The 11,336-nt window shown below is 45.5% G+C and overlaps 1 long non-coding RNA gene across 1 annotated transcript; it reads right to left on the bottom strand.

Moving 5' to 3' along the window:
* Nucleotides 1–532: 532 nt before the first annotated feature.
* Nucleotides 533–7,712, bottom strand: LOC112901690. Its single transcript, XR_003230336.1, has 3 exons — nucleotides 7,486–7,712; nucleotides 7,253–7,337; nucleotides 533–566 (listed from the first exon to the last, which is right to left on the bottom strand). It is a non-coding gene; the product is annotated as an uncharacterized LOC112901690 (long non-coding RNA).
* Nucleotides 7,713–11,336: the final 3,624 nt, after the last annotated feature.

Genomic DNA, 11,336 nt, shown 5'->3' with positions numbered 1-11,336 from the left:
TGGTTACTAGGCTTACCGCTTTACCATATTTCACGGCATGTGGCTAGTACTTTCAAACGCTTAGCCACCACTACCACACACTGCGACCTTAACAACTTTTATCAACACAGACGGGGTAACCTTCTGAGTCATGATATCGCACATGACCCCGTCCATGATCCTTATAGTGATTGCAAGATAGTAAACATTCAACTCCTATATCGCGCGAGTGACAGGAAATCACCCGACTTCTACCGGTCCTATTAGCAGAGCATCTAGCCGATATGGACTCAGGCACAATACATTGGTTCCTAGCATCAATGCATCTAGGGTTCCATTTCAACTCCTAGACTTAATGCAGGATATAATTTATAAGTATAAGATTGCATAATGTAGTAATTTGAAATACTGGGTTATGCACCGGGGCTTGCCTTCTTGAGTGGGGTTGGGGGCAGAAGTGTCAAGGATTTCTGAACTTTGGTTCGGAGCTTCAGTTAGAGTCTCGACGACGTTTATCGAGTCTTCAGAAAACCCTTGGTCTTGTTCCAGGACTAGCTCGTAGTCTCCGTCGTCGAGTGTTGCTGACTCTACATGATATGCAATGATTTAAGTGAGAGGGTGCTTGAGTTTAAAGATTTTATTTCACAATAAAGTTGCAATCCAATAAATTAACCAATATAAACTTATCAAGTAAGGGGGTTTGAATCCCAAACTATTATTTACACTTAAGTCATGGAATTACTTGAAGTAATTGGACAAGTTTGATTTTTATTTTTAAAACCATAAAGTTTCTAACCATAGATTTTTGGGGTTAAGTTTATTTTCAATAAATAAGCATATGGTGAATTTTTCATAATTTTCTGGAAACAAAAACTAAAATATTTGAATTTGAATTCAAACTTTAAGTTTAAATTCAAATCCCAAGCAATCAAAATTATGAACTCTTGAAAATTTAATTATGAACTAATTATCAATATATTAGGTTATAATAAAAAGATCTAAACATAGAAGCCTTAAGAACATGCTTAATTAAATTCAAATTATTTCAAATTTGATTTGCAAAAGTTTAAAAGAACTTAAACTTCAAAACAATACTAAGCATGAAATTTTTAGACAAGCCTATCCATGATCCAAACAAGTTACATACCAAATATCACAGGAAAATAAGTTTGTATGCAAGAATTATGCACAAGATACCTCTTTTATTTAAGTTTAAAATAAGTTTAAAAGCATTTAGTTTCAAACCACACTTTATTAACAAAAGTTGTAGAGCTTGAATTCTAGTTTCTAACAAAACTGGTTTGGTAATTTTTGGATTTTTCTACACATTCCTATGAATTTTAAAAGTTGATTGATTTGTGTTTAAAGAGGGGTGCTATTTTCTCACAGATAGACCCCTGGAAACTTTTAAAACCTTGCAATCGAGTCCCTGGCCGGGCTACACAGGAGGTCCGACCGATGGCCGATCAAATTCCGGTGAGATAGCTCGCCGGCGGCGAGGGGCATGTGAGGGAAAAGATCAGCGACTCACGGCGGGCACGGGGGGTGGTCGGTGTCGGGGAGGAGAGGGGCCGGGGTGGCGTAACGGCGGCGAACAGGGGCGGGCGGTGGAACTCCGAGGGGGTCGATGGCGTTCCGGTGGCTAGGGTGCCGGAGGGTGGCGGTAAAGTGGTCAGGGAGCTCCCACGTGATGATGTGGTGCCGACGGGGTGCTTGGCCGAGGCTAGGGTGTGGTGGATCGGCGGGTCGACGGCGAGGCTGAGCGGCGGCGGAGCAAGGAGCTCGTCGACGCTGCGGTCCGGCTGTTTCGGTACACCAGAGCGAGATTGGACGGGCTGGGAAGCACCAGTGGGTGACGGGGATGCTGTTTGTGCTCTGGATCGGGGACGAGGAGCAGTGGTGGCGGCTGTCAACGGTGGGCAGTGGCGGCGGCGGAGGTCCGGTGAGGGATTAAGCTCGGGAGGGAAGGTTACAGCGGAGAAGAAGTCCTTGCGTGTGTTAAGCAGGTCGGGGAGCAGCTGTTGGCGTGCCTTAAGACCAGGAGGAGCGTTGCGCGCGCGAGCAGGAGCTGGCAACGCCGGCGGCACGCGTGGCGGCGCGGGCAGCGGCGGTGCGACTTGGAGGGAGCAGCGGCGTGCCAGCGCGGGGTCGGGAAGGCAGCGGGAGGGCGGGGAAGGACGCGTGGGTCTGCCGGGAGCAGGAGGTGGCACCGATCGGGTTGCAGCAACGGCGAGAGGCGGCGAAGAGCGGCTCGGGTAGACGGCCGGGCAGCGTGGCACGGCGGGGAGAGGACAGCGCGGCTCGGGGAAACGGTGGCGCTAGGCTGAGGCGGCACGTGGCTCGGCTCTGAGCAGCGCGGGGGCGGCGGTGCGCAGCACATGGCCGGCAGGAGCGGCGGCGGCGCGGCGCAGAGAAGAAACAGAGGAGATGGAGGGGAGTTAGACGAAGGGGGACTGAAATGGAATTTCTCAAAAACACAAGGACTCCACTGTAATGTCCAAATAACTTTCAAACCAGAGCTCAAATAAGGATGGGCCCAAAAGCAAAAGTGTAGGGTTTTCCAAAATCTACAACTTTGTTTTAAGATTCATTTGCAAAAAAGCTAAGGATTTGTAATTTATCTAAAACTTAGCAAGGTTTCCAAACTTTACATAAATCCTATTTAAAAACTACACTACATATATATCCTATGTGTAGTTTCACCTATATTTGCGATTTAAACACAAGTTTTTGACTTTTGCCAAAACAACCTTTATGTATTTGGATTCCACTTCCCATTCTCACCCATTTAACACTAAAGGACCTTTATATTAATTTATAATTATATAAACAACCCTTTTTCCTTATCATTTAAATTTTTAAACATAGTTTCTCCACATTTTGCACACAATTTCATACTAAAATCTAGTGTGTAACCATACTAATTACCTGAGTGTCACAGCGGTGCTGCCCTTAGGAGTAGGCCTACAAAACAAGTTAAGCTTTAAATTTAGGTACCCAAAAAGATTTGGGTCCTAGAAGGTTTGATGGATACACTTTTGGAACCCACACACTCCCAAGAATTTCCTTTTCAGTGTAAGCTCCAACATACTTGACCACTATTTTATTATTGTCTCAACCAACTCTTGATAAAGAATTTCACCAAGAAGTTGATTAGGTGTCTTGATCTTGAATTTGGGATCTCTTCTAATCATTATTGTAAGAGTAGGGCTCCTTGGTGTGAAAGCCCTAAACAACTTCTTTGTGACCTTGTGATATTCCCACTCTGTGCTTCCAAGAGATCTAATATCCGACACAAGAATCATTAGTCTATCACACATTTGCCTCACGGTTTCTTCATAATGCATGACAAAGTGCTCTAGCTCTCCTTGCAACAAATCTATCTTGCCTTCTCTAACTCCATCGGTCCCCTCATGAGCTTCTCTCAATGTGTCCCAAATTTTCTTGGCTACTTTGACATTGCGGACTTTGTTGAATTCTTGGGCACAAAGGGAACTTGTGATGATCCTCACGGCTTGCGCATTACGGGAGTAGCCTTAAACTTGTTCGGCCGTGGGTACACCGTTCGTAGTAGGAGTCACACCTACAACCACAACTTTCCAAATAGAAGGGTGAAGCCCGTAGAGATGCATTTTCATATCATAAGACCACTTGGGATAATCCGTCCCATCAAAGAAAGGAGGTCTTCCCAAGTGGACCGATTGAAGTTGAGAAGTAGGATATTGAGATGAAGCACAGTTATGAGGAATATGATGTAACCCGAAGAAAGGATGCTTCTTGCTTTCTTCCTTGATTCGCTCCATCATCAATTTATCAGCCTTCTTCTCAATTTTGGCCTTCATCTTCTCTTTTCTCCTTCTTGCTTCCGATGTCTCACCCTCGCTTTCATCACTTGAACTTAAATCGGCATCATAAATGGAGGATGAACGCCTTGGCCCAAAGGGATTTTCGGCACCATCTAATCCGGTACCGGCATTGACTTGAGCAGCAACGGTTGCGATGGCGTCAGCACCATCCCCAACTATAGACATCTTGATATCCCTTAGTGGTTAAGCCTTAATCAAGAGATTAGGCTTTGATACCAATTGAAAGGATTTTGGTGATGCCTAGAGCGGGATGAATAGGCATATCTAAAAAATCTGAAAAATTCTTCGCAGCAATTAAATCTGTTGGAACTTCCAACACTGGACCGGAACTTCCGAGAAAAGGAAAGTTCTTATACAAAATTCAAAAATAAACCTGAAACTGCAAAACCTGGCTGAATCAAAAGTTGTGCAATGATACTAAGTGACTTTTGCAGGTGATCTTTATAAGCACAACAACTCGAGTACGTAGATCAGCGCAAAAAAAAACTCTAGGTCAACAAGAACTAGATAAATACAATAAGCACAAGACAATGGAGATTTGTTCCCAAAGTTCACTCCCACTAAGGAAGCTACGTCTCCGTTGAGGAGTTCACAAAGAGCTGGGTCTTCCACTAACCCTTTACATCGCTCAATCAACCACAAAGGAGGATTGAGTCACTTACTATAAATCCATAAAGGATGGGTATTACAAACTTTCCGGAGCGCACACACATGAGAGGACGCTCAATCGGGCGACATCAAACCATCTAGAAGCAAGCTTCATGAGTAACAAATGCGAATCGATGAATGAGGATGCTTCAAGTGCTCTTGAGATGAACTTGGCTGCCCTCACACTTAAATGGTTAAGTCTCACACCTCAATCTTGCTCTTACCCAACCCCTAGCTCAAATCAACTAAAAGATTAGCTCTTGGAAGTATTAGGGAGGAGTAGTAAATGTTCTTGGAGATGTTTGTCTCGGGTTAGGTCGGTAATAAATGAGGAGGGGGGCTGAGGGGTATAAATACTCGAACCCCAAAAACTAGCCGTGAGTGGACTGGTTAAGTGATTGTCGGAACTTCCGACACAGGGTCGGAACTTCCGACCCAGCTAAAATTAGCTAGCTGTGAACCCCCTATCTCCCTTGTCGGAAGGTACAAGGAACTTCCAACCCAGATAAAACTGGCTGGCTGAGCACCGCCTGTCGGAAGTTACTAGGAACTTACGATCCCTAGTCGGAACTTCCGGAATTTCTTATACTCAAAGTCAAAATAGAAAATATTAAAAGATCTTCTTTTAAGCCCAACACTGTCCTTTAAGCAAATTTGGCGTCTTTTCTTGCTCCTTTTTATTTCATTGAATTTTAACCTGTTCATAACTCGATAAACTCATTAGTTCCTTAATTTTGTATGTTGTCAACACCAAAACCCATTTAAGGGGCCAAATGCACTTTCAGAAGGTGAATCAAAATAGTAGATAAATTAGGTAACTAGCTAGGGTTTGATAGAATGGTTGGAGCAACCAGATCTTCCTCCCCAGTGAAGTCGCCAAAAAGTATGTTGACGCAAAATCCAGTCAACACACCGAATGCGCTAGAATGCGCGGATCGCAAAGAATCAGATAGTTGTGAGTCTGCGATGACCGGTCAGATCGGTTTCAAGTACCGGTCAGGCTGGTTCCCTCGGGCTTCGCCGGAATCGGTCGCCCGAGGAGGATAACGGCCACACTTACGTGATGGAGGATGGCTAGGTTTACAAGCAAACAAGCGAAGGATAACCAGCACGTTTACGTGACGAAGAACGATTAGTTTACAAGCAAACTAGCAAAGGCTATCGATGCTCTCGCCCAGGAGGGACCCCGTCAGGGTGTGGATGTTGCTGATCGTGATCTAGGATGGCCAGCAAGCCTAGGACACCATCTATGGTCGTGGAGATCCGTAGACGAACAACATGGGAAGTTGGAAGAGAAATTAGGGTTTAGGAGTAAAAAGGTAAATGCATAGTGTTTGGTTCGATTGGATTGCCCTCAATCAGCCGTGGCCCTTCATAAATATAGGGTGGGGAGGTTTGTACCTAATAGGAGTCGAAACCCATACGAATCTCATATCAAAATACAACTTCTAACTCAGTTTGGCTGACAAAATCGGTCTGACCGCCACTCTAAATCGGTCTGACCGGTCTGACCCAGGAGTAGATTTTCCTAGAGCCATATCCGGACATCAAATTGGGCGTTCCATATATGCATTTTGATCATCTTGACAAGAGCTACGCGATGGTGAAGTAAAATCTGCATTTTGACAATATCACCCTAACCGGTCTGACTGGTTTGCATAACAGGTCTGACCGGTTTTCCTAGATTGTCCAGAAAATCTGAATCGTGCCAATTTTGGTTGTCAACACCAGGTTACTGCACTGACTCGACACACGATCAAACGAGTGAAAGAGGACAAGCAAGACATGGGGCGCAAGTATCTAGCTCAAGCAACCATGGTATCCTACTTATTTGGGTTACTCGTATTAAAAGAAAACAAATCCTCAACCGTACCGCCTTCTAACCATTAGGCCACTGACATGTTGGTCCAGAGGTGGCAAGAGGACTCACCTTCTTTCCATACAGGCTCACGTGTCAGTGACCTAATGTTAGAGAAGACTACTGCAATAGAGACTCATCCATATAGAAATGTTGCAGCTTGCAAGTAACAATTACACGGTTCCAAGTAATCTTGTGTTGCTTATTCCACAGGTATCATCCGAATCGATACCAGAGAGATTACGAAAGTTGAAAAAAAAGATCATCATGATTCAGTACCAATTGGATTGCCTAGCTAGTACAGGCTCAATGGATTTTTTTTAAAAAAAAAAGTGGATTGCCTGGCTAGTACAGGCTCAATGGATTTTTTTAAAAAAAAGGTAATAGAAAAGTTTGGCTCGATAAATGGTATGAACATTACGTGTGCTTGGACTACGTAAATTATGCATGTGGTGCGAGTGAACACTGAACAACCCAGCGTCGTATGTATAAGTGTAATTGGAAATAGGGGTTGACATAGAGCCGGCTCGGCTTGGCTCGGCTTGTTTAGATAACGAGCTTGCTCGGCTCGGCTCGTTATCTAAACGAGAAAAAAACGTGGCTCGGCTCGGCTCGTTTGTAGCTCGAGCCAGCTCGTTTGGCTTGCGAGCTGGAGATGGATCTTGAGGGACGTTGTGAGTTCAAGCTAGACGAGGATGCGAGGCCGTCGTGGTGTGAGAGGTGCGGAGGGACTAAGGAGGCTCGTCAGATCTGGGCGTCGTTCGTGTCCCCGCCGCGAGCCGCTTCAGCTCGTGAGATGGTGGAGTTGAAGCTGGAGAACATAACAGGAGCAGCGCTCGACGACGCGACAAGAATCATGATCTCCAAGACGTGCAAGCTAGGGGATCAACAATACACACACCTCCACTGGCAGCATTCGGGCAAGCCACTCCACGTGCTTCCTCCCGCATTTTGGCCTCCATTCGTGAGATATGTGCGCACAAAATCTACATAAGGGAGCATGTTAAATCAAAGCTAGCAGACACAAGGAATCTGACTTCTTCATGCTTCACGGAGCATCTGAGACAAGAAAGCCGCACAAAAGCAGCGAATTGAAGCTGGAGCATTCTCAAATCTCAATTGCTTTAGCCTCACCTGTGCAACGCCAATGGCAGAGGTGCAAGCCCGCAAGGATACTGACGCTCGGTTTGGAGCCAACCAGATTTGCTCTGAGAAGGTGACGACGACGACCGGGAGGTTGGGAAGGAGGAGGAAGGAGCGCGGCGCCGCAGCCGCCGAGGCGTGCAAATCCTAGCAATTGACGGCGATGGAAGAGATAAGACTGAGCCTGCAGCTCTGGCTTGCTTTGTGCCTAGCCTACCGATAAGTCCTTTTGCCTTTGCTTGGTCTGCTGAGCTGCTCGCCTGCGCCTATGCCTTGTCTCGTTTAGCTCGCGAGCCGCTCATGAGCAGCTCGAGCTGGCTCGTTATCTCTAGCAAGCTGAAACGTGAGCTTGGCTCATTAGAAAAACATAACGAGTCGAGCCGACCCGAGCTAAGCTGAGCTATCTACGAGCCAAGCGAGGTAACAATCTGCGAGCTTTTTATCAAATCCTAATTGGAAAGGGAAAAAAATAGGAAAAAACAGTTTGCACGCAAATGCCACGGTGACCAAGAAGCACATCAGCCCGGACGGTCAGAGACAGCTACGGTAACCAAGGCACTTTCAGCTATTTTATCTCGAGTTGGAACCGGAGACCTAGACCCACAGGTCAGTCAACGGGAGAGTGAAGTTTCATCTTTTTAACAGTTACTCGCCCAGCTGTCAGCAAGAAAATTCATGATCTTACTAAAATTCTCCTTCAGAACTGTCTCACACCTGTCATCAAGAAAATTCATGAATTGAAGCGACTGATGAAAATTCTGAAGGAAAAGTCATGATCGCTCAAGCTTGGGAGGGCGTGGAACAGATCCATACTCCAATAGTCTGGAAAATCTGGGTGCCTCCAAGGGTTCAACTGTTCCCGTAGCTTTTTGAAAGTGCAGCTAGGCCTTCTTGTATGTTTTGGTGGTTGAATGACACCACAATTAAAGAACTAATGAGTTTGATGAGCTTTGCATAGGTCTCATTGCAAAGAAGTGTACCAAAATTATAATACCTCAAATTGAAGAAAGAGCAAGCAAATGGAAAAGGTAAAAGAGATATAGTTGCAAGGGCTATTATATGATCTCAATAATGGCTTGGTTGCATGAATGAGTAAAGATTGATAATGTATTGGTATATTGATCACTTACTATTTCAATAGAAGTGAAGATTCTCAGTTGCTTGATCACTAAGTTGGTATGATAAATTTTGTGAATAAATGGAATTCAATAAGTATTATGCATTGATATTTTGATCAAGAAGGAAGAAATGTGATCAAGAGCTTAATATTTCAAGTGAAGATTCATGGATGTTTGATCACAAAATTGATATATGAATCAATTTGTTGAATAAATGGAATTCAATGAGTATATATTGTGATGCAAGGCTACGTGTGATTTAAGATGGGAAGATGGTTAAGGATTAGTAAGAATTTGGCTACGAGGTACTAAGCGAGGGAGAAGTGTCGGTGTTTTTACCGTCAGCCTACCTAGGGATATCCTAAGGTAGGTGATTATTTGGTGAGGGATCGCCGGATCTGAAACTTGAAGGTGAATGCAAGGACACAAGATACAAATTTAGACAGGTTCGGGCCGCCGGAGTAGCGTAATACCCTACGTCTTGTTTTGAGGTGTTGTATATTACGCCCTGCGCTTGGGTGTTGAGTTGCCTGTTGGCTGCTCTCTGTTGGTTCTCTCTGCCTATCTAGGTATCCCTGCCCTCCTTTATATATCCCAGGGGACGAGGTTCCTAATAGGATTATAAGGTAGGAGTCATAGTAGGATTACAAGGTATGAGTCCTAATAGGATTACAGTGCAATCCTAGTAGGAATCAGACTTCTTTTTTCTCACGGGTAGCTTCCTTGCGGTACCTAGAGGATCTATCCCTGACAAACCCTCGAGCTCTTCATAGCCGAGTACTGCAGGCATTTCGAGTATTTCTGAAGTAGTCTTCGGCTTCTTCTGAAACTCCATCTTAAAGGTTTTCTTCGAGTACTTTCTTGGTTGCATCGAGGCTATGAGGTGCTCATGCCCCGAATAGCTTCAAGTCTTCTTTTGTATGGGGTGCGATGAAAAATCGCACTCCATATGGAGTAGCCCCCGAGCCTTAGGTTGAATCGAAGAATCAAGCTTTGGGTCAAAGTAGTCTTGAATCTTATTTTCTTATCCTTCGAGTACATTCAAAAAATAAATAGTCGATGACACGTATCCTGCGGCTCCCGAGCCTTGAATTCAAAACCCTTAGATTCGGAAAAAGGATCCAAGAATCGTGGCATTGGTGTAACTCTGAAGTCCCGAGAAAAACTCTTCGCCTTCTGCATAGTGAAATTGAGCCTCCCTCTAGTTTATTTAACCGCGCGGTGACTTAGGGTTTCTTCTGCACTCTCAGTCTTCATATGAGTCATCTTCGAGTAGTTTTGCGACGTCCAGGCCCCGAGCTTACGAGCCAGGAGAGCCGAAGGAGCCATGTCGAGTAGTTTGCATCGCCCAGCCCCCGAGCCTAGGAACTAGCAGAACTGTGATGGCACGCCGTGCTGCCTGGAGGGTTGTTGCCGAAGCTTGATCTGAAAAAAGACAATGCATACATTATGTAGCATAATACGAAGATACCGAGTAGTACTCAGTAATAATGTGAAGACACCAAAATTTATTCGGTGTAAAAATTGCTGTGTCGAGCTCTTTTTTAGACCATTTAAATCTCCCGAATAGTCCACCCTTTACGTTCACTCGGTCCTAGTTTAGCCTTCGCCCATAGCATGTACAAGTCGCTTAGGTCTCTAGCTTTCGCTCATACAGGACGGGTTGCTTAGATCTTGACTGGAGACTCGAGGTTTTACGGATTAAGGCATTTGCTACTCGAGTAGATTAGCGACCGTTAAGAGGAGACAACGAGCAGAAAGTAGTCGTCATGCGATAAAGAGGATGCGCAGTGCGCAAAAGTAGTCGACATTGTGACAGAATGAATGCGTGTTGCGCAAAAAGTAGTCGACGAAGTGTAGCTCTAGAGGATTTCAATACCCATCGAGAAACGTACACGGATAAGTAGTTAGCAAAGTGTAGCTCTGGAGGGTTTCATGCCATCGAGAGATGTATACGGATAAGTAGTCGGCGAAGTATAGCTCTGAAGGGTTTCAATGCCCATCGAGAGACGTACACAGATAGGTAGTCGATCATGGTGTAGCCCCCGAGGGTTTCATGCCCATCGAGAGGCGTACCCAAAAAGGTAGCCGATCTTGTGAAGAACAAGTCGGAAAAGGTATAAGTCACTTAGCTTGATTCGTGGATGAATGTCGACGAAGCCGTAGAGCTCGTTGATGGAGCTGCGACGGTTTGTTGATGAAACTTGACTAGTCGGAGTCAATTCCGACTAGTTTTCAAGTCGAGACGAGTAGTTGATGTAGTCGTTGCTGTGAGGCTCGCCCTCGACTAGTTTCTAGTCGAGACGAGTAGTCGAGTAGTCGTCGGCGGGCTGCTGATCGTCCTCGCGAAGTCAAAGTGATCGCCGGCGGGCCGCCGAGCCTTCTCGCGAAGTTGAAATAGTCGCTGGCGGACCGCCGAGCCTCCTCGCGAAGTCGAAGTAGTCGAACTCATCGCTGCTGCGCGTGGACATTGCGGCACAAGCCGAAGTTGAACCGGGTCGTCGGGGTCGGCGGCCGCGGTATCAACGATGCAGCGTGAGGTGAAGTCGAGCCGACTAGTCGAGGTTGATGTAGCCGTTCGCTGAAGGATCCGATCTCGAACTCGATGAATCAATCCGTCGATGCATATGTACGAAGTAGCAATCCGCTACCTTGAGTGGATTGATGTTGATGAAGAGGTCCTTCAAATTCGCCCAATGATCGTGACGATCGGCTCCACGGTGG

Source organism: Panicum hallii, chromosome 7 (genome assembly GCF_002211085.1).
Source record: "Panicum hallii strain FIL2 chromosome 7, PHallii_v3.1, whole genome shotgun sequence".
NCBI classification, from domain to species: domain Eukaryota; kingdom Viridiplantae; phylum Streptophyta; class Magnoliopsida; order Poales; family Poaceae; genus Panicum; species Panicum hallii.
Note: the sequence above shows the minus strand (reverse complement) of the source record. Positions and strands in the feature narration are given on the sequence as shown.